Source organism: Emydura macquarii, unplaced genomic scaffold, assembly GCF_026122565.2.
Source record: "Emydura macquarii macquarii isolate MOO-44397 ecotype Brisbane River unplaced genomic scaffold, CSIRO-AGI_Emac_v2 contig_554, whole genome shotgun sequence".
Classification (NCBI taxonomy): Eukaryota; Metazoa; Chordata; order Testudines; family Chelidae; genus Emydura; species Emydura macquarii.
In genome coordinates this window covers 14,583,576-14,608,195 of record NW_027130691.1, presented here as the reverse complement: position 1 = coordinate 14,608,195, position 24,620 = coordinate 14,583,576, and the positions used below count along the sequence as shown (strand labels likewise).

The following is a 24,620-nucleotide window of genomic DNA, read 5'->3' as shown; positions in this document are numbered from 1 at the left end:
GACTGAATTCAGTCATTTCAACAAGCTTAACAATTTATACTAATAAATAAAACTATATATTTATTATTTTATAGAGCCCTACATCTGAGAATCTTAAGCAGTTTACAAACATTAATACACATTACTTTCTATGAGATAGTTACAGAAAATATTCACCACTACCAGTCTTTAAAAAAAAAGAACAAAAAAAACCCCACACACAGATGAGGGAAAGCAGGGCCAGAGAAAGATTAAACGAACTGTGCAAGGTTATACAGCAAGTCAGTGGCAGAGCCAGAAATAGAATCTGACCTTGGCACTTCATCTTGTACTTCAGCCACTAGACATTGCCTGAGCAATTCATAAACCGAAGTACTTTGAAATTAATGCAGTGACAGCTAGCAGTATAAAATTTAACTTGCTGAAAGCAGAGGCAATCTGCCCCCTCTCAGATGGATTCCAAAGTTAGTTCACAGCCAGCCAGCCAAGAATATTTCAGAAAGGTATGGGGATGTAAGGCCAAACAAGAGTGCTCTCCTGGACCCCGTCTTGATGGCCAAAAAGGGAGTGTTTCAACTGTGTCAGCTCAATCAAGTTAGCTTAACACAACTGAAAAGCTTCACTAAGATAGAAGCTAACATATATATGAAGCAATTTTAGTTGGGCATGTTTAGCCTACTGGGGGGCCTAGGCTAAAATATGGCCAGCCAAAACAGCTTAATAAAAATTTAATAGTGCTTTTCAATTATTTTAAACTAATTCCATTGATCTGACACAATTGAAGCACACCTTTTTTGCCCATCAAGCCACATCCTTGAAGACAGGGGTAGCTGATATAGTCTCTTCACCTCTATACAGTGGTCACAGTCACCACTAGCCCAAAGAATGTGTATAAGTGCTCCCAAATCAGTTTCTACATCAGAGCCATTTAGAGTGATCGCACTAATAATTTTTCCTTTATCACCTCTTCATTAAAAAATAGACACAAATCAAATTTTAGATAGTACTGGAAGTTCTTTTGCTAACTTTGGTGATGTGGAAGTGCCTGGGGTTTTATCTTTTAATTGGATAACCACTGGACATTAAAACAGAGCACTCAATTTAAGACGGTCTGAATACATAGCACTAAGTGGACATTACCAGGGAGTGGGATTAAGAGCTGTTCCTCCCTCTCCCCTGTCTATTAAGTAATGGAAGTAAGGAGGACTTTTGTCAGCATTACTGCACACTAGCACTATTAATTTTATGTCCACGACATCTAGGTTAATATGTCCTTTTCTGCACTGGGATTTAGCTACTGGAGTAGTTGCGTCAATTCAAGTCTGTAGTGTAGACATGATTTACGCTCAGGGAGCATGACTTGCTCAAGTGCAGCTTATACCTGTTTGAAACCAGGGTACGCTATAACAGTGCAAGTCACTGTTCCCTTCTGTAAATTGTACTACACTGTTAGCTCAGAATGTCAGCATACACCAGGCCTGATTTAATCTCCAAACAATCTAAATGAGCATGAACTATCGTTCAAACTGACATACGCATTAGCGATCAGTCTACAGTGCCTGCCTTTAGACCTTAGTGCCGTTTACACGAAGAGTGGGTAGTTCGCAATGAACTTTCAATACTAAGGGCTGAACTCTGCACTTAATTATGCCAGTGTTTGCCCCATTGATTTCAGAGTACTCAGACTTCTGCAGGTGTAAGAGAGCAAAATTTGGCCCAAAGACATTTAAGTGAAGAAAGTCAAAAAATAGAATTAAAGGAGTCAAAATATGTTGGTTTAACTTCCTTCTAAAACACTTTAGAAGGGTAGAGTGGTAGGCTAACACTACCAATGCTGTGCCCTTCTACGTGTTTAATCTGGGTGCCATTCTTAGAGCCCATGTTTTTCACAAATGCAAAATAATATAAAATAAAACAAAAAAACACATAAAATGAGAAACTCACATTGCAGTGGCCCCTGCAGTTTCTGTCCCCATTCCAGGAATTGTGACCTGGCACATGGGGTTCACTGCACTGCTCAAGTTTGGCCCAGCTGCCCCTCCGTCATGATGGAGTAAGGCTAGCCAAATTTGAATGAGTGGCATTGTGATATGGTGGAAAGGGTCACAGTGCCACTCATTCATTCAAATTTGGCCAGTGGCCCTTTGTTATCCTGACAGTGTAGTCATCATTACGGAGTGGTGGTCAGGTGAAACCAGAGTGGTGCTGTGACCCCATATGCCAGGTTGCAATGCCCGGAACTGGGAGATGGGCCTAGTTCTCCAGGACAGGACTTGCTTCTGCAAAGTGAGTTCAGAGTGGGCTTACTCTGAAACTTGCACTTCCCACAGACAGGACACACCCCCGGTGGGTGCACTTCCCAGGGACAGGACCCAACCTACCCACTAGCTCCTGGCATGAACAAAATGTACAAAATAAAGTAAACAATAAATTCCTGGGGGAAAAAATATAAAAATGAAGAGAATTTCATGGGTTCTAGCCATTCTATAGGCAGTGTCTGGCATTTCCTGCAAAATTCAGATCAATGGAAGTATATAGGGAAATATTTTATCGCTGTGACTTCTCTTGAAAATTTATGTCAGCACCAAATGAATGTAGCTTTCTCAGAGTTCTGGGGAGAGAGGAAAGAACTGACTGAAGGTTTTTGGCAGTCAAGTCATGTAAAGATAACTTGATCTCACCAAAAAAGTCAGCTTGCATATGTAGTCTGGTCAATAAGGAACAACTACACAAAACAGTTGCCCAAGTGCTAGCAGGGCAAGAATGATTGTTTACCGCCTGAAATTTGAGGATTGATTTCCCTAAGAAACTGTCAATTAGCATAACTTTGAAACCAGCTCAACTCTTTCTGACTACCAGGCTGTAACTATGACAACAAGATCCAGGAACCTACAGTAAATATGATAGTGTCAATAACCCAGCCTTTTACATGTAAATAGATAAAGAACAAGAAAGACAGAGAAGACCCTTATCAGAGCTTTAGCTTCAGTTTTTAAACTTCTTCCATGCTGGGAATGCTGTCACTTCCCAATTTGCCAATAGAATAACTTAAAAAAAAAAAAAAAAATGGAGAGAAAAAACCCTTTTGGAAAAATCCTTTAGAAATGAATTTGCAGCAGGGAAGATTTAGGTTAGATATTAAGAAAAACTTTCTAACTATAGGGACTGTTTAAACTCTGAGGTAGACTGTCAAGAGAGATTGGGGAATCCCCGTCATTGGAGGTTTTTAAGAACGGGTTAGACAAACACCTGTCTGGGATGGTCTAGGTATGCTTGATCCTGTCTCAGAATAGAAGACTGAACTAGATGACCTTTCAAGGTACTTTCCAGGCCTATATTTCTGTAATTCTATTAATAGAGAATAAGAGACTTTCTATAGAATTTTTAAACAAAACTATTAAATTATATATAATCCCTATATATAGGGATAAAATCTCTATTAAATTCTACAGGTTGGTTTAAAAAATTCTACAGACAGGATCTAATTCTTTATTAAACTGCATAGGTTTTCTGAAGTAATTTCAGAAGAACCCCATAAATAAAGCTGAGAGGAAATAAATCTTTGGTAACTCCTTTATTCAAGGTTTTAGCTACTTTTTCTAGTTGTATCTGTATTTTCATACATATCAATACCTATAGGTCAGAGCTGTGCATGAAAGACCACATGGTTCTGGAACTTGTCCCAGCACTTAGAGTGGTGAATCATGGCAAAGGTGCCAAAAAGTTATTCTCTCTGCCCCATTCAGAATCTGGAAGCAATCCTTGGAGAAGCCTTGTGGCTCTCCTTTTCACATGATTATATTTAGGAAGTGGCCTACAATGCTGATATAGGATGGCAACAGTATGCAAATCAAGTTCATTATCACTGAAAACAGGAAAGATGCTCTAGCAGACTCTTTACAGATGACTGACACCGATTCTGCAACTAATAGGCTCTAAGGACCCTACAGAGCCAGGTAAGAAGTGGTATAGTGGCCTCCTGCTTCCTAAGAAAATAACCTACAATTCTCTAAAATACACCCACTGAGCTATCCATTGGCTGGAGCTGGGAAAACCTTAGACCTCATGCTTATAGGAGAAATGATACTATGTGGAAAATATTACAAGAGAATTAAACACCATGAACAGAGAGAATAGAAATAGAAAAAGAATGAAGCCATGGGAGTGAACTAGAACAAGGAACAGGAACAAAAAGGGGGAAGGAAGAGAGGGAAAAACAGGTGAGGAAACTTGAGGTGAGAAAAGAGAGGAGAAGACTGGGAGAAAGAATAAAAAATTAAAAACATAAAAACAAAATTAGAAAGAAAAATAAAAGGGAACAATGGGGTGTGGGGGTGGGAGGCGAATGCAGTGACAGACTGACAAGAGTGAGAATGGGAAAAAAATCAGTGAGACACCAGGCAAATGAAGGCCTCTGAAGCATGCTCATCTCAAACAGGAGAGCTCCAAGCTAAAAGCTATAAAGTTGCAGCCTATTCAGTGAATCATAATTTAAATACCATTTCTGCCTCCCATTATAGAAGCGCTCCAACTGTCTCTAGCTATGAATGGCAGACGCCATCCTAATCTAAATATCTTGAAGCCACAGTACTTCAGGACAGCAAAAGCTAGCAGGGCACACACTAGCCTGGGATAATTCAATAAAAGCAATAAAGATAATTTGGTGCTCCAGATAGATGGTTCATCATGAGGAGACATAAAGACAACTACTCTTCAACTTCTTGCTGAACTATTGCATCTATTGAGCTGTTCACAAAGACTTGCTAACAGAATCACTGCAGCCACTAATGCTGCAGAGGTGTATATAAAGTACATAAAGTTGTATATTATTACCGAATAACTGTTCTAGTACTCCCTGCTTAGCTTAAATATTCTTTTAGGGCATGGATTGCTTGCTGCAACTGGAAAACATACAGAGAATACCGTGTGAAGATCAACCATCCATTCATAATGAATATTTTCAGACATCAATAAAGGACAGGAGCTAAAAATCTAAAAAACTCACAGCATTACATCAAAATTAACCCAAGATTTGACTTGGTAAGAGTTTTATTTGTTAAAATATATACAATAAAACATTTTGAAATTTCTTGCTATTAAATAAGCTATTTTCTAATAGGGAAACAGAACATCAATAAACAAAGCACATTTGTCTTGGTATTCTGCTAATGCATATACACCCTGCAGCCACTGTATCATGAACCACAATCTCATCAGGCCTCACAATTTAAAATAGTTGTATGCAGTGTTGTAGTCATGTTATTAGAGAGACAAAATGAGTGAGGTAATATCTTTTATTAGACCAAATTTTGTGGGTGAAACAGACAAGCTTTCAAGCTTACACAGAGCTCTTCTTCAAGTGCCAGCCTCGCTCAGTGCTTAGAAGGCCCTACAAAGAAAACCTGTAGGAAATGGTGTTGGGTATTCAGAAGATGTCATTCTCTCTTTCAGTCAATAGCAAATATACATCCCAGCATGGGACAATGCACCTTTAGGGGTATCATACAGTACTCATGGTCAACAGAGATCCCACTGTACTCTTTGGAAGAATAGATGTCCAGCCTAACTTCTCTCTGTTGGTTTACTACTTCATGTCCTAAATTATCCTATAGTGACATGCTATGCTTTAAGTAGCATTCCACCCCAGACGTGGCTGCATTTCACCAGTGGATGAAGTGTGTGAACAGCTAGTGTAATAAGAACACTATATATTGGGATCTTGCTTTTTCATGTTCCACCGTACTTTCCAGTAAGAAGATAAATATCTCAGACTGAAACTGCTACTCTTACAAAAGACTCAGCTTTTAAAGAGAAAAAAAAACTTGCTAAGCATCAACACCCAGAATAGCAGTCAAAAACGTGCTTCTGTCCAAGAGAGGTACATCAAGATGATACAATGATGAGAGCTGCTGGTGCAGTTGACAAATACCAACTCTAGCTGGAAATATAAGGAGTTGAAAGTTCTTATTTTTACCTTTTGAAAGATTTTTGTGGTGTATTTCTTCTGGGGCTTCCCCCACAACTTTTTACACCCATCTATGTCTTTTCAAAAAATACCTATATTGCTATACCCAATCCATGAAAGGATTATTTAATACATTAGAGTAATATCCAGAGAACCCAATCAGGATTGAGGATTCCTCATTCTAGAAACTGTAAACACACATATGAAGACACGATCCCTACCCCAGAAAGCTTCTAATCTAGGATCTCAAAGCACTTTTACAGACATTAAAAATTTAGTTTCCTAACACTTGTGAGGTAGGTATTATCCCCATTTTATGGATGGGGAAAATGAGGCACAGAGATACGTGAATCACCCAAAAATCACGTAAGTGGCCTGTTGCAGAGTCAGAAATATAGCTCATGTCTCTTGACTACCAATTATGTGTTCTAACTGGTAGACTTTCTTCCATATATAATACAAAGGGGGTTTGAAGAAATTGATTGATATTTAGCACACTTTCTGGTATGACAAACTATGTCCCCAAACAATCCTTCAGTGATAAACAATGAGAAAACTATAAACTGTTCTACGCTTGTATTAATTTTCTGTTAATGGGAGACATTTACCAACTTGATTATCCATGTCTCCGAAGTAATAGAAAAGGACAAGGAACACTGCATTTTTGTTTATAAAGTGCCACTGCTACTTCATTTTAAACAAAAGACGAACAGTGCATTATATGGCTTATGAACAGTTGTCATTATTACTATCAAGTTTTGCAGAGATACTGGATTATTAATCATTCACTGTATCATTTAGTACTTCAGTTAAAATAGAACTAATGCTCTTCTGTGTGTACTTGGTACATATAAGACCCTATATTAATTATCCTCTTTCTTCCTAACAGTGTGTCCTATACACAACATCTACATCATTATGATGATCTACATCAGTTAGATTGAACAGACACAAATACACGTTTTAATCTACATGGGTAACACTTCTCAGATTTGTGGAGTGTTGCTCATTTCTGTTTGAGCATTCAGGGAAACTGGCATACGAAGCTAAGTTAGGGAATCAGCTAGTGCTAAAAATGTAACCATGCCAAGAGTTTGAAAACAAGTTATCCCTGAGCCTTTTTCCTCACAAAGCATTTTTATCACCAATTTTGCTTTCTATATAATCCCTCCTGTTCCCTTCTCTGCCCTCCCCTGCCTTCATACAATCACACTGGAAGATAAGCTCATTACAGTGCAGCATGGGAAAGCTATCGCCAGTCAGAAATGAACCAACTGATGCAAACCTTTTATCCGTGCCTGCCATTTTGCATCACAAGGACAGTGTGATGGCATCCCTTCTACCTTGTGGACTATACCATAAATATTGAACCGATATATTGCTATGCACAAACGAACAGATCCAAAATGAGGTCTGCCTATGCTATCACAATAAAATGTTGCTTTTTTTTTTTCAGGTCATCTTCTCAGGATTCCCTATTACATTGCACTTTATTAATGTCAAAGAATAAGGTTATTTACTATGGTAATTAATGTCTTACCTTATCAGGTTTTTTAACTTGATGCTAGTTCCATGTGACACATGATTGAGAACTCTATAATGATAGGTGAAAACATAATCGGTATCTAACAAGCCAGATTGGGAAACTTAACAAAAAATTCAAATACATTTCACCACATTTTAAACACAAGTATATTTGTGGTTCATTAGCATGAAGCCCCTCTTTGTGCTATTGCTTAGTCACTATTGCTCACATGACTCATAAAAGGAATAAAAATGTATTATACATTTTGTCTGGTTCTCGTTTCAGCAGCTTAAAAAAACCCGAAAAGCCAAGAAGCAAAGAAGACCGATTTAAGCACTGCAGAAAAATTCTATCAGTATCCAAAGCCTCTAAACAAAGAGTTTTTATTGCAACAAAATTGTTGCTGGTTTCATGTCATTTAGGAAAAAAAGACTCACTCCCAGATGCAGTGTAGACATGCCCTAAAGGTCGTTACTGCATTTTAACAGTCCACTTTCTGCAGGTTAAAACACGGATTCTCTCTCTTCTATGTTAGGTGTTGGCAATTTTATCCTGATTGATTTGTACATCTGGAGTGATTTCCCTCTGGTTTTAGTTTGCATGGATTTTATATATGAGCAACATTGCTCTGCTTCCTTCTATATTTAATTTTTTCCAATTTTGTCAGAAAACACAGACCTGATTTTGATCCTATTGAAATAAATAGCAGAACTTTCATGGACTACAAAGCATGCAGGATTGGGCCCCATGTTTGCAACATGGGATTTGTGTTGCCATGGTAAAAGGCTCAAGCTGTAACAAAATTGAACTGTTAAACTCTGTACAGTACATCAATAACTAAAGCAAAATTTTCACACTCTACCATCTTACATGGGGGACAGGAAAGAGGAAAAACTACATAAACATTTTAACACATTTAGATATTAAGCATTTTCATATAATTCATGGCTCCTTTTAAAATTATGGAGCCAATCCTGCTCCTTTTACTCATACAAGTAGCCCTAACTGATTTCAGGGGACTATTCATACCAATATAGTAAGCAAGATTTGGACATCTGTTCCTTAATAAATTAAGCTAAGTGATCAAGCGTTATGTGCATTAAATGCTGCTCTTTTCAGATACTCTGAGTAACATTAAGGACATATTTAGGAAATTCTTGTATAAAAATTGTACAAGAAACTAAGTGACAAATTATATGTATGATGTATATTTATACCATCTCATCAAAGGGCTCCAAAGCACTTTACAAATATATGTCTGGATTCACCTTTACATATATTGGGATGTCATTTAAGAAAAAATTTTAGGGGGAGGGAGCAAAGTTATGTCAGCATGCAGAACATTATAGGTGATTGTATTACATCCTGCAAAATCAGGAAGGGAAGGGGACAAAAGTGGAAGACATAATGGAGCATATAGACTTATGAAAAGTTGGGGGGGAGGCCTAAGTTGGAGGGGACAACTGTCCTCTCTTGCCCTATTGCATACAATGCTCCTGGCATGATACATTTAAAATAATCATGGGGATGGGGAGGTATGAATGCATCACATTTCAAATCTTGTTAAAGTCCTGAACTGCAGAAATGTTAGTGCATTTTTAAAAGTCCTTTGGATTCTTATGGGACATCTGTCAAAGGCCCTGTGCTTCAATCCTTATTCATGCAAGTAGCCCTTATCTAAACAGTCCCACTGAAGTCACTGGGTTTACTTGCATAAGTCAAGTTTGTAGGATCTGGCCCAAAACTGGTACAGTACCCCCACATTTAACCAAAACCTGCCCATAATACACATATTTTAAACACAACTATTAGGAAAGTTTAATTACTTATTTCTTCCTCTTACTTTACAACTGATTTTTTTGTTCAATTAAAAAAAATGTAAGACCAGCAGCCTCATCCCTGTGCATTACCCTAATTTGTCAGTGTACATAAATTAAGGCGGAAGATGCATTTTAATAAGGAAACAGATCTTAATTTCTTTCTTCTAAAAGTTTATTACAAAGGTCCAGAAAAATATTTTTAAAGTAATTGTCTAGAGTGTCCTTTGAGCCCAAGTTGAGAGAGTGGTTTTTGTTTTGTTTGTTTGTTTTACACAGGGTTGACCATTATGCTAAGATCAAAGCATATTTTGGCACCATCTGCAATTAGCAAAAAGAAATTCCATCAAGGAGGAAAGGGATCATATTTGAAATTCCTTCCATTCCGCTGGAGCAATCTCCCAGCTTTTAGAAATTGTTCAGGCTCTGGAAGATGGTTCAAACTAAGATTCCCAAAGGGATTAAGAGAAATTGGAGGGGAGCCAGCAGGCTGAAGACACAAACTTTACGTACCAAACATTCTCTTCTATAATTCACGAGGCATGAAATTGCCTCATATATTATTTGGCTTTGGACCAAAACAAGTCTAATTTGCCAGTTCAAGAGCAAAACAAATCTACGTGTACAAAAGTGACATGTGTAATGCGCTCATTTCAAGGATTTTAGGATTAAAATACTTACTGGCTTTTTAAAAAAAAACACATTATATAACATAATAGCTAGCATATCTTACATTTTCAGATAGCACCTTCTTAAAGATAGCCACTTCCCAGGCTCCTGAACAATGCATTGTGCAGTGTCTTTCCTATTTTATGTTCCAAGCTATGCACTCGATCCAGTATGCCTTCTGCATAGAATTCCGGTTAAGAAAGGCATGCAGAAGGAGGCCCTATATGAGCACAATGATTCTCCATGCTAGTGCATTGTTTTGGCTGCCTATACTGCAGCACAGGCATTTCTTTTCAGGTACTTTATAGACCGATCCTGAGGTCTTTATGGAGACTAGACTCCTGAGTAAGGGTTGAAGGATCAGGTCTTAACTGAGTATGTGCTCAACTTTTTAGTACACTGTACTTGGGAAACAAGTTCTATATTTTTAGGGGGTCTATTTTTTCTTTAACATGCAAGGCAGAGCATAGCATTAAGGAAGCACTGATGGGAGAATACATTATAGTTAGTAAGTCAATTACAAAACATCAGCACCTAGCTATGGCAACTTTATAATACAGTTCTTTATAACACAGTTCCAACAAACTTATTGTTTTAATTGCAACCTTAATCTGTATTAAATTGTGTTTCTACCCTGAAGGGTGACTAAAATATGGCATATTTCACATTTATTGCCTCAAATTTCCAAAACCTATTTGTCATACAAGTCAAAAGATGAGTTTCCTAACAGCCAGCCATAAAAACTCCACCTAGACTTTAGTTACACTGAGTTCTTCCTAGCTCACAAATCATCAATAATAATAAAGATTCAGTTGCTTAAATTCTGGTCCCTCTTACATATGTGCAGACCAATTGTCTTCAAAGGGGTTGCACAAGTGCAAATGAAGGCAAAATTTGGCCATACTGTTGGAATGTGAAGGCTGATGGTGCAACACGCTAGGCACTTCTTGTTTTTGGGGGGAACTGAGGGTACTCAATACCTCCTCCAAAGCCCCAGCACTCTACCTGAGTGGGCCTGTTAACAAGTGAAACAAGTCAGCACAAAAAGCAGGGTCGCTTTTTCGTTAATTCTCTTTTCCAGGGAAAACTATATTACTTGGTCACAGAAAAACAGATACACAAAAATATAATAAACACTCTCGAGCTCTGTGTTTTCAGACCCACCCATGGGGTTCACGGACAAACCTTCCCCAGTCTCTTCCTTTCTATCCAGGGAGCAGCTATTTTTATGGCCTCTCTGGAACACCTATAAGAATCTAAGTTGCTATCACATTTTTGTTTGCCAAGGACATGGCAATCCTCTGCAACTTGTCACATTTCTAAGATTTTAAAGCCAGGGGGGATCACCATGATCATTTAGTCTGCCCTTCTGCACAAACCCAGGACACAAAATTTCACCTAGCAATCCCTAAACCAAATAATTTGTGACTGAACATCATTCAGAAAGACACCCAAATCTTTATTTAAGGACTCCAAGTGATAAAGAATCCATCACATCCCTTGGTAATATCTTTCAGTGGTTAATTAGCCTCACTACTGAAAGTTTGCCTTTGGTTAAAAACTCTGTTTACAATGCACAATACCACATAAAATACAGCTCACTCTTCCATACCTACTGGCCCTTGTGGCAAACTACTATAGTGGGTCCTGCATTTTTTTCTCCTGTGATGGGTCAGGACGTCACCTTTTGTCTCTGTTTCTGGCGTTGGCCGCTCCAATAGCTCCCAGTACTTGAGGTTGTGATTTTTTTCCCCTGGTCTACTTCCCACTCTGCCCCTTCAACTTCTTGGGTTCCCTGCCCTCCTTCCCCTTGGTCAGAGTCTCTCATTCTTGCTCCCCTTTGTAGCAGGGTTCTTTTCCCCCCACACCTCTGTGCTTGAGAAGTCCCTCCGCCCTACTTGAGCAGGGTTTCCCCAGCCAGGTCTCTGTACCCTTGGGTGAGGGGTTTGGGAGGCAACCCTCCCTCCCGGCATTTCCCTCACCCCGTTTCCTAGTCTTCCAGTCAGTTCCAGCACTTCTCCAACACTGCCGCTAGCTCTCTTCACTCTCTCCCCTGTCAAGCTGCAGAACGGGGAGTTTTATTAGGTCTCTGGCAGGGCCTTGATTGGCTTTGGGTGCTCTAATTGACATGTAGTATCATTGCCTCAGTCCACAGTCCTCTGATCATTCTGGGGTTATACAGAATCATTTTACATCCACTTAGAACAGGGGCAAGCAACTACACAAGATGCAAAGCTGTGGAGAACTGCTCCAGGCATGTCTACACTGCAACTGGGAGTGAGCTTCCTAGCCCTTGTAGACAGATCTGCACTGCAGTATGGACATTGCAGCTTGGGCTCTCAAGCCCACCTGACCCCCTAAAGCTTGAGAGCCCGAGCTGCAGTCTGAAGTGTAAAGTCTACCCCACTATTTTTAGCATGTTGGCTCGAGTCTGCCAACCCAGACGAGAGGGCTCGCTCCCAGCTGCAGGGTAGCCAGACCCTCTGAGACCAGATCAATAAAGTCTCTTCTACACACCAGTTGCACTGGTTTAATTAAAAATGTAATTTTGTGAAACCAGTACAACTCTGTGTGTGAACACTATGCCAGTTTAAACACGACTCCCATTGGTTTAGCATGCCCGTTAATTAAATTATTATCTAAACAACACAGGCAAACTAAACCTATGTGAGCCAGGCATAAACTGGGGTGGTATCCACACACAAAGTTGCATCGGTTTAACAAATGTAATGCACTATTACACTTTTAATTAAACCAGTGCAACTTGTGTTTTGACCAAGCTTAAGAAGGCACCATTTTTGCTTAGTCACTTTTCTGAGCAGAGTTGCCATTAAATACAAACTCATTCCATTAAGCTTCCTAACATGAATGTACTTTTAAAACTATCTTTTTTTAAAACTGTATTAACTCTGACAAGCTATAGACCAAGTATGATGCTATTTGAAATGCTCCAGCTATCAAAGCCTCAGCAACAGAACTTCCATCACAAAAAGCTTACCCAGCCTTGTTTAACCGTGCTATCATTACAGCTATAATTATTTAGATCGAGTGTACAGGCAGACAAGCCATAGCACTGCACGAAATTCAGACTTAAGTCTTTCTACTGGAATTTTTAAAACAACAGAAGATTTAGCTTTTTAAAATTTACACATCACTTTTTTATGCAATTACAATGCAGAAGAGAAAAAAGTTTTACTTTCTCAGTGTGTGATTCAACAGGTGTATCAAAATGATAAATGTAAGTGCCCTGTGAATTTAGGGGTTGTTAATCAGAAAATAGGTCTTCCCCCATGGAAAATTAACAAAAATTAAAAGATTAATTTTGAAAATGTCATCACAATGCCTCATGGTAGTCATAGTTCGTGTGCGTCATGCCGCATTCTCCTCTATAGGCCACGTTCGCTGGCTGGATAACATTTCCAATGATGCACCATGGGCATCCCTCCTGCTGAGCCACCACAGTGCATTGTGGGAGTGTGACAGTCTGTACCCTTATGTTCATCCTTTTTACAAGACTATAGTAAATCTTGTACAAAGTATGCCCTGTGAGGTATCATTTGAAAACTCAATTTGCTGATCATTACTGTCCCGATAAAATATGTGTGGCAACATTGTTCATGTAAAATTATAAGATTGTATGCATGTCTTTGCTGAGACATGCTCCAAGTTTAGAAAAGAAGGCACAAGCCAGTTCCTCAGAGAATAAAGGCACACTGACGCCTCAGCCAGCTGTCAACAAATGAAATGGACTATCACCTGGTTAAGCAGCCATTCTTTGGTAGGAAGTTAGGTGTGAGCAAGAAAATTACATCTTGGCAATAGAACAGCTGGAGATTCCCATTTAAACAGACTGGCTCTTGCCTGAACACCAGCTTGAGATGATTCTCAAAGAGGAAGAAAAGATCTAACAATGAGGAACAGAGGCCCCAAATTATCTCTCTCCTCATGGCATCAACAACATTAGAAAGACAAAAGAAACATAATTGAACTGGGGCAGGTGAAAAATCAAGCCGGACTGCTGTACCCATATGGTGAGGAAAAGCTTTTTTTGCTTTAAATCCACTTAAGCTTTTTAAGCTAGGTATTAGTTTGTGTTTTACCTTTTATTTCTTTGTAACCAATTCTGACTTTCATGACTCATTACTAGTAATAACTTAAAATTATAGAATCATAGAAATCTATCTTTCTGTAGCTGATAAACTTGTGTTATTGTTTTAACTATATCTGGGTGTTTGGTTGGAGTGCTTGGGAATCTCTATTTGAGATAAGATTTGTGCATATCATTTTCTACTAATGAAATGATGGACCTTCTATGAGCTTGTATTGTCCAGAAGGAAAGAGCTAGGCAATACAAGATGCACGTCTGGGAACAAGCCTGGGACTGGGAGTTGCCGATGTCACTCTGCAATATAATTCAGGAGTGGCTGACTAGAATCACTCATATAATTCAGCTAGGAGAGATTTTATATGCTAGAGGCTGTATGTGAACAGACCAGGAGTGGTAGTTCTCACTGCAATGCAGTGTAAATGGCACCCCAGGTTGAAAATTATGGGGATACAGCTGTTCAGCAGTCCAAATTGTATCTTGGATAATACCACAGGGAGATATAATCTGTTTGAAGAACCTGGCCTGTAAAGGAGAATGGGATAGGAGGCACCCATACTACAATCCCCACAAGGTCCCATGGCAGCATTTCTTAATTAAATATTTTGTGTTTTCAACCAAAAAGTCAAGCCCTTTCCAGTTTTCTGGTGTTCAATTTTTTTTTCATTAAAAGTCAAAATTCTCTTTAAAAAAAAAAAAAAAAAAAAAAAAAGCAGATGCTTAATGAAAACTTGATTTAGTCAAAAGCCCAATTCTGTAGAAAAGAATTGTTTTTTATGGAAAAATTCATCCAGCCCTCGTTACTATTGTAAAAATGTTCCCCAACAAAGGAGAAGGCTTTTCTTCTTTTAAGATGTTAATTTTACAACAGGATTAATAGTAAATTTATTTGCTACAAATCCAAGTAATTAAGGTTTATACTGACCTATTTGAGGGGAGAATGGAGAAGGAAAACTCTGGGATAATCCCCGTGCAATTTACTTACTGCACAGTTTGACTACATTTACTGCAGAAGAAACAGCAGATTCAGACTCCAGATCCTAAATTCCTAGAGTACACACAGACCATATACCTGGAGGTATATGCATGTATGGCATCAGTGCTTGAATCCTCCTGTTCCTGTCGCCCAACTCCCTCCTTGGAGCTCTGATGTTAGGGACTCTACATATAGGATATAGGTGAGTGATTAATTTGTAATATTTAAGTATGCAGAAAATAGATTTAAAAGTATTTGCCTCTGAAGGTCCCACTATATCAAGCGGGAGTGACTTTTGTCCTGTTTCCTGCATTCCACCCACAAAGTCTGATCTGTCTGTATTTTACCTACAAAGCTCCATTACTCTGACGTTATGAAAAGTTACTTTCATCCAACATTACAAGTCTAACATCTATGCTACATACATCCAAAACACAAAGAACATGACAAAAAAGCAGAACACAGTCCTAGATAGAGAACTGATAAGTTCTTGGAATCCTTTATAGTCCTCTTCCCCATGTCCCCCACTTTAACATTAGGAGGCTTGCCACCAACCAACCAGAATAGCTAAAAAGAGCTATTCTAACACCACGCCTGATACAAACCAATAGTTTGTCTACCCCATTAAGTTAAAAAACACATGCAAACTGCTGCTGCAGTGGAAGGAGAACACATTACTGGAAGATCTACAGAGGAAGGAGAAGAGCAATCATAAGCACAAGCCTTGGGAGCTCATTAGTTGTATTTCCCAGACTGATATGTTGGTGACAGAAATAATCCCTTGGCCAAACTACTGTATTTGAGAGTAAATCTGAGAATCAGATGTGAATTTAAATATGTTAATTCATTCATCTTGTCAAACTCCAGATTCCATAAGCCTAAACAGGCTAATTTCAACAATAAAGACCAAATGCTGCTCAGCAACTCACTACAAGTACTACCAATGAGTCTGATTCTCCACTGCTGTACATCTTGCATAATCATTTACACCTGTGTATAGTGGTTGTAAAATGCTACCAAATCAGGATGGTGGCATTTTATATTCACTTTGCACTCCTGTACCTAACTCTGTAAGGTGAGAGGCAGTGGAGAATCAGGCACAGCTTGCATAAGTGAGTAAACACTTTGTACCAGATTCTGCTCTGACATACACCACTGTGAATCTGAAATAACTGATTTTAGTGGAGTAGCATGGCCTCAAAGGTACTGTGCTGCAGCTTCTCAACTTGGCTGGGATGTGGAAGAAGATTTCAATCTCACCCCAGTTCCCCTAGCTATAATGCACTTCATACACATTAGCCCCAATTACTCAGTCTTTATAAGAATTAAGTATGATTGCCCTTCGGATGAGTGGTAGCAGATGTGAGGACCTTGAAGGCTGGCTTCCTAGTGGAGGATAAATCAATGAAATGGAGCAGGAATTTATTCTGAGTTCTGGTTTTATTTATACCAGTTGTAGAACAGAGATGGACACAAACATGCAGAGGATCCCTTTTTTTCCCAGGAACACTGCCCTTGCCAATACCAGGGTCCCAGAAATAAACTCTGCCTCAAGAATCAATTTCAATTAGAGACCAGGGCAGAAAGCCAATGCTTTTGCTTTGATTCTGACCATCTTGTACTTTTGGTGGTGGAACAGACCACTCAAAAACTGTGCCTAATGTGTTCAGATTTCATTTCCAATTATATGACTAGTGAGAGCAAAGGTTCTATGTTGAATAGTTTACCAGATCATACTGATCTTAGCAGAAGTCACAGTTGGCTGAGAAAATATACCTGTCTTTTACCACTCAGTGAAATCAGTACATTAGTTTAATTGTTCTTCTAAACCAGCGGTTCTCAACTGGTGGACGCGTACCACCGGTGGTACGCCGAAGATGATTGGGTGGTACACGAGCCGTACCGCGCCACCGAATCCGCCACAAGGGCCCTCCCACACACCCTCGTGAAATTCTGCTGCCGAAAAGGGGAAACGGCAGAAGGGTTTCGGCGAAGGGCATTGTTCCCGCCATGGAGCCCGCCGCGAAACCCCGCCGCCGCTGAAAGTCCCAGCCCGGCGCCGCCACAAAACCCCACCGCCAACGAAAGTCCCCCCCCCCCCTTTTTTCCCCGAGTGGTACTCGGGTCAGGTACAGTCAGGTCAAGTGGTACATGACCTGACTGTACCTGACCCGAGTGGTACTCGGGAAAAAAAGATTGAGAACCGCTGTTCTAAACAAAAGAACGCAAGGCCATCGCACCTTAGGAGTGTACAAATACATATGTTCTTGTTTTAATTACTTTCTAAAGAATTAGTGCATTTTTATGGGTTTCTGTACTTAAGTTATTATTACCAAGATAAATAAATTTAAAAGAATAACCTTTGGGGTAAAACCAAAATATGCAGACCAGATTTTTTTTCCTCATGAATAGTGTACAGCCAAGGACCTCTGAGATTTGTAATCAGCAAGCACAGACGTTCCAAACATGTCTGTAGCCCTCCAGCTTACCAAGCAGCTAAAAACTATCAAAGTAAAGCATATATACTATAATATAGCAGTAATACTATAGTTAAGGCTGAGAAGGGCATTCCACTTTAAGGTTCAAAATCTCATCATTTACTTCAATGCACATGCAAATTAACTCATGATATTACTCAGTGTTTGCATCAGTATTTAGTCCTACGCCTCTATTTTCAGGTTAACTTTCTCAACACATTTGGGGGAGGGGAGAGGGGGTTGAGACTGCACCAGTCTGATCCTCAGTCCAAAGATTAATATTTTTTAGGTCAGTGGAGAAGTCAGAATACAAACCTCCTCAACCATTTGAGTTAGGTGAACACATTAAACCTAGAAAGAGCTAGAATTACCTCTCCTTGTATACATTTGCAAGGAATTCTGAAGGTTCAGAATAAATATTAATCACACTAAAAGTGTTTTCATCTCCCATTGTAATAAAAGTTACTCTGACACACAGGAGTACTAGTATAAGGTTGATCTTTACCTTCCTTAGCCAGTGACCTGACCCAGGTCAGCATTATTGTTACAACCATCGACATCACAGTAAGTTGTGAGTAGCATGCTCCTTTCGGACTAACATGATAATTTCCTCATTTCCATTTTAAACTGGTTTAAATGGTGATGGGAGAATAATGTAGAGAAGCCTTTCAGTCTTAATTAGAGAATAATCTTGGGCCAGAAACACATGGCCCTGCTTTCTGTACCTTTGCATACCAAACCTCTCCATCAGCCTTTTGAAACAGGTCAGAATGAAGAGAATTTACTATGCTGCTTCTGGAGATGTAGGAAGATGTGTAATGAATCCTCCTTGTCCTTGAAAGGAGATTTCCTAAACAGCCCATGAAAGGGGTATTCTTCCATCTCCAATTTGCCTGGGTTTGCATGAAAACATTTTAAGTTCACTGGTGAGCTAGGCAGGTAATGTGGCTTCTTACTTTATCCAGTTCAGCTAAGAGAAACTATTTTTTTAAAAAGTCTGATTTTTGGAAGGGATGGACTGAGGCCCAGTTCCACAAAGATATTTAGGCTCCTAACTTCCACTGATATTCATTGAAGTAAGGAGCCTAAATATCTTTGTGGAACTGGGCCTCAGTGAAGAGATGTAGAAGATTCCTGGAATTAGTTCTTTAATATTAAAGAACTGTATGAAAGTGCTTCAACTGTTTATAAGAAAGAGTTAAGGTCTATGCACAGTACTAAGTCAGGAACTTCTGAATTCTAATCCCAGCTATGGTACCATTTTATGTAGCAAGCTATTCATCATTCTGTGCATCAGTTTTCCCTTTTGCAAATTTGGGGTGAAAATACTTAATTCCCTCCTATAATGATGCAAACATGAGTTTCCAAAGTGATAAAGGCAAAGTTCACTTTTCTGAGGTGGGCCCTTGATTTCAAGGAGAACTGCATCCAAAGGCAGAATGAGGACCTATAATATCTGACCTGTAGTATTGATCATTCCATATAAATAAAAGAGTTAGTGTGTTTGAATGCTGATGGTGACTCACCTTCTAGTCACAAGAGACAAATATATAATCCTAGAAAGGGCATCTTCCATCACCTGTGAGGTGTGCTTCTTCAAATACACCAGAGGATAAGCTCTTTCAAAACTACTCATTCATTTAATAATTTTTGTGAGCAATAAGTGAGCTGAGTGGACAGATTATAGTTTAGAGGCCTGATCCTGCAAAGATACCCATAACTTTATTAATGTGAGCAGTTTCATTGGTATTCATATATGTAAAATTACTCAAGTGCATATTTTCAGGGTTGGGCCCTAAAATATGTATTATTTCACATAAAACCAAGCGTGGAGAGTCTACTCCTACCTCTCCATATTGCCCAGTTCTACTACTGACTTTGCAAAAAAAAAATTCTATGTTTGTATTCATCCATCTGTAAGATAAGTCATTTTCTTTGTGAACTGTTCCCTTCCTTCATTTCCAGTTCTTAAAAAATGGAAAAAACTTTCAAAAAGCTCATATCTCCGCCAGCTGTTGCTCCTGACCCTGGGAGGAAGTGGTAGAGAGAGTTGGAGGCTCTGCTCCTGTATCTCCACCAGCCACCACTTCCTTTCTCTGAAGAGATGGGAATGCTAATTTGGCAGCCCTGCTTTCTGGGTCTCTGCTAATTGTAGCTTCCTTTCTCTGAGGGAAAAAGGGAGCATGTTAGGATGCTCTGATCCTTTGTCTTTGTTTCCCTGTGAAGAGGTCATGGCAGAAACTTAAAGTGATCCTGCACTGAGCTCCCTTATTCCACAATTTAGAAATATCCTCTTAATAAAATGACTAAAATAGGAGCTTGGCACCAAAGTCTAGAAAGTACAGGAATGCAGAACAAATTCCAGCCTCACCACACAAATGCAGAGGAATGGAGAAGCAGTAGGAATCTGCAGCTTAGTACTGCAGAACATGATCAAGTTTGAGGCTTTTGAGAAGCATATCTGCGGATATTTCTGGAATGAAAGGCTAGGGAAATCCATGCCAATTGTGTTATACCCCACAAAGAAGGAACAAGGGCTCTATGCAGCAAGTTCTACCCCACAGTTCCTTCACCCTCACCAGGCACTGACTTGGAAATAGAGGGCACATAGAATGCTAGACCAAAACTCATGCCCTGCAAACAATCAAGAATATTTAAAAGGCACACTTAGAAGATTCATAGCTAAGGAGCTCCTATTAAAGAAAACAAGAGATAGCTGGAACAGGGCAACCCACCTCAAAAAATAAATGATATTGCAGGACTTCAGCAAAGATATAAATCAACGAACAATATTCTAAACAGCCAAGGGCATGATACAGCAAAGGAGTTTGCAGGGGTACATCTGTTTTCCTGTTATTTCCATGTGAGAAGAAGAGAAGCACTGCAGTTTTCCAACAGCAGAAGAAAAGTCCTATATTTCAAGTATTCAAGAAATACAGCATGAAGAAACTACATGAAGCCTAGAGGCCAGTCTTGCAGAAAACCATCATTGACAGGATATATTTTCAAAATCGCTGCCAGGTAAGATAATTTTTTTCAATGATTATCTTGTGTCCCTTTAATTTCTTTTTTATTGCTTTTGGCAGTAAGCCTCACAGATGTAAGACATATAGAATACATCAGACATAGGGGGAAGCAGACACTTCAAAGCCCAGCCACACAGTTTTAAACATTCCACCTGCCAGTTTTAAACTCAATATATAAAAACTTACTGCAAAATTTAAAAGGGAATAAAAAGTGATTGGGAAGCAAATTCCAGCCATTGGCTCAGAAAAGATCTATTCTAGTCCCATGTTGATTTGTCTTACTGCAGTACTTTGTAGTTTTAGAGTACACTGAGCATGCAGGTGCATTTTGTGACAGTGTTACAAAGAATAAGTACATTCAGTTGACCTTTACTTGACTTATCTGTTTAGAATTAAAGTGTATTCATTGTATTCTGCTGAGGAATAGTTATTTAGCCAGTACAATTAAAATAATAGTTTGTATGGATTTATAGCCTCTCTCTTTAATAGACTAGTTACCAAGTCAAGAGCTTCATAAACTCCAAATATCATTACTATAGTCTACTCACTCCCAGCATCAGAGTTTAGGATACTTAGATTTTGGGTTGCTAGGTTGTAATAGGGAGAGAGAGATCTCTGGCAGAAACTGTTCATGACTGGTACATCAAGACCTTTTGGGATAAATACTGTAATTTAAGAGGTTTGTGCTGGTTAAACTTGAAATGGCTGATATCAGTGTTTCAATAAGAGCTGGTTGTAAAAGTAAAAATTTTCAAGAAAACAAAAGAAAAAAATTCTACTAGTTCGAGTTATAACTGAGAAAGAAAAGCTGAAACAATATGGCTTGATACTTCAGTAAACAGTGGATTATTCTCCTCTAAGGGTTCCATTACTTTGCCCTTCTATTGTTCCCTCTTTGCCAACATACCTTCCTCTTAACCTTCCAATCTGTACAAGAACAGTTGTTAAAATCTCCCACTGAATCCCATCACTGGATTGGTTTTCTATTTTATGTGTTGCAAAGTGCTATGTATATTTCTGGTACTATATGAATGTATAATAGAGCCATTTGTAAATAGCTTTTATTACGCAAGACAGTCTTACTGCTTAAATGGGAGGTCAAAAAATTGACTCTTGGTTCTTTACCTTTCCATAATGTGACCTCAGCATCTCATAACTAGTAGTCCTCAAATGATCAATTATAAATCTCAGTATGGAATTCACAAGGGAGGTTTAAGTGCTGCAATACTGGCTGCTCTGCTGCCTAGTGGAATTTACAACCCTCCGTTAAACACCTGAGTTCCCTGTACAATGCATGGGAGGCTTAGGCCCTTAAGGATAGAATAAACAAAAGCCACCATGCTGAGCAGGGAGCTGCCTAAACTAGCCACTAGGAAATATGAAGAGAGGGGTGTGGCCTAAACTCCACCCCTCAAAAGGATTTAGGTGCCTAAATCAGACACTCTTCTCCACTTGGGATTCATAGCCATGAATACTCTCCTGGAGAAAGGCATCTAAGACTAATTAGCTTTTTTCCCCAAGGAAAAATGAGAAGGAGAAGGATACACCCTCTTATAACTTTTAGCCCAGTGACTATTGCATTCATGTAGGGTGTGAAATTCCACCTCTCCACCTGTTGTGGAATAAGGGATTTGAACTTGTATCTCCCAGCTGAGTGCCCTAACCACTGAGCAATAGCATCATTCTCTCTTTCTCTTCGGGCTTGTCTGTATGTCAAGATGGTGAGTGACAAACTGGGGTGTAAGTCTACAGCATAATAGTTTGCCATACACTAACTAACCATGTGGACTCTACTACCACACACTAAAAGTTCCACAGTGTGCTTTCACACAGTAGATCAAAGCACTCTACAGAACTTTCAGTGCATGGTAGCAAGATTCAGATGAATTAGAAGTGTCCAGCCGGCTACGGCACTATAGATTTACACCCCAGCCTACTATGTACTCTCTCTGTATACAGCCAAGCTTTCGCTCTCTGACCCTATCACTGTTTAAGTATTTATAAAAAGTGAAACAGCTTGAACAGTAAAGATTGAGAGATTGGGGTGGCGGAACCTTAGCCAGGTTGTAGCACGCTCGAATACACTACGTAATCCATGAGGAGATGCTCTGAGCAGAGACTGGTTCACCTGCATCCTACCTGCAATGGCCACAAAGAGCTCCCATGGTGGTAACTGTTGGTGCAACTGGGGGTATAGGCGTTCCAGCTCCTTCAGGAACTGCAAACAGATCAGGTTTGAAAAGACCGAGTGGCCATTCTCCAGTGGATGGAAGGCTGATATCATGGGGAGGTGGACCTTTATGGATGAAAGCACGAAACCTTCCATTTTCAGATGAAGTAGGTTGTCCAGAAGAAGGGGGAGGGGCATTTCACCCAGGGGGATACCCTTTCTCACTGCCCATAGCATACACCTTTCCATTTTGCGAGGTATGCCCTCTTAGTTGACTGCTTCCTACTCCCTATAAGGACAGTTTGAACATTCATTGAGCTTGCTCATTCCAGTTTGTTCAGCCACATAGTCTCTATGCCATCAAATGGAGAGATGCACAGTTCAGGTGAAACAGGTGGCCGTGATCCTGAGAGATGAGGTCTGGAAGCAATGGTACGTCGATAGGCATATCCACCGAAAGGTTCAATAACATTGTGAACCAATTATATGAATCAGCGGCCATGGTGGGGCTATGAGGATCTGGGCCTTGTCCCTCCTGGCCTTGAGCAAGATCTTGTGAATCAGAGCCATAGGGGGAAAGCCATAAACTAGCCTCTCCCCCCACGGGAAAAGAAAAGTATCCAAAAGCAAACCTTGATCATATCCCAGGTAAGAGCAGAATTAGGGACATTTCCTGTTGATATTGGTTGCAAACAGATCCATCTAGGGAAACCCCCACTTCTGGAAAATTGCATTGAGAAGATCCATTCATCCCGACAGTTTGTGATGGCTGACAAAGGCCCTGCTCAACTGGTCTGCTAAGGTGTTCTGGGAGTCCGGTAGATAGAAGGCCTCAAGGTGAATGGACTGGGCTATGCAAAACCCTCACAGGTTCAGCGCTTCTTGGCATAGAAGCGACGAGCGGGCGCCTCCTTGCTTGTTTATATAAAACATTGCTGTGGTATTGTCTATGAGCATGAAGATGCACCTCCTCCTTAGAGTGGATTGAAAAGCCTGACAGGTGAGGTGTATTTGCCCTCAACTCTCATGTTGATATAGAGGTTCAGCTCCTCCACCATCCATTAGCTCTGAGTTCTTAGGGATTCCAGGTGCGCTTCCCATCCCATATCCAAGGCATCGATGACCAGTGACATCAACAGGTGGGTCTCGTGAAGGGAACACCTTTGCATACCTCTACTGGATCCACCCACCACAGACAGGAGCATATAACCATAGATGGAACTGTCACAATTTTGTCCAAAAGGTGTTGACTTGGCATATATACTGAGGCCAACCAGGTCTGAAGGGATCTCATTCTGAGGCGAGCGTACTGTACAATATACGTGCAGAAGGCCATGCAGACTAGGAGTTTCAGACAAAGCCTCATAGTCATGGTGGGATATTTACTCAAGTTGAGTATGAGAACCACTATAGTCCTGAAACGGTCCTCTGGGAGGAAGGCTCTGGATCTGACGGAATCTAGTACAGCTACTATGAACTCTATTCTCTGTGTCGATGCCAGGGTGGACTTTTGTTCATTCACCAGAAGACCCAAGTATTTGAAAGTGGACAGAATGAATCTACATGGCTTTCCACCAGCTCCCTGGACCGACCCCTGACTAGCCAGTTGTCCAGGTATCGGTACACCTGAATTCCCGTTCTCCTGAGGAAAGCTGCCACTACTGACATGCACTTTGTAAAGACCCTTGGAGCCACAGATAGGCCAAAGGGGAGCACTGCGAACTAGTTGTGGCAATGACCTATGATGAACTGTAGATATTTCCTGTGGCCCTGAAAGTTGCCCACGTGAAAGTATGTGTCTTTTAGGTCAAGGATGGCATTCCAGTCCCTTGGATCCAAGGACGAGATAATGGAGGACAGGTGATAACAGTCTCTCGTGAGAAGGGTCCCTGAAGAGGGACAGGGAAGGAG

The 24,620-nt window shown here is 40.0% G+C and overlaps 1 protein-coding gene across 10 annotated transcripts in view; it reads right to left on the bottom strand.

Annotated features, from left to right (window-relative positions):
- The window catches only part of ARVCF (ARVCF delta catenin family member), a 395,675-nt gene that overhangs the window by 327,196 nt on the left and 43,859 nt on the right, over window positions 1-24,620 (bottom strand). The window contains exon 3 of one of the 10 annotated variants that reach the window (XM_067539834.1): window positions 7,485-7,538. The exons of 8 other annotated variants lie outside the window; for them this stretch is intronic. The gene's annotated coding sequence lies outside the window, so the exon portion shown is untranslated. Of the gene's footprint in view, window positions 1-7,484; window positions 7,674-24,620 lie in introns of those variants that run through there. One more of the 10 variants, XM_067539842.1, reaches the window with a different exon arrangement.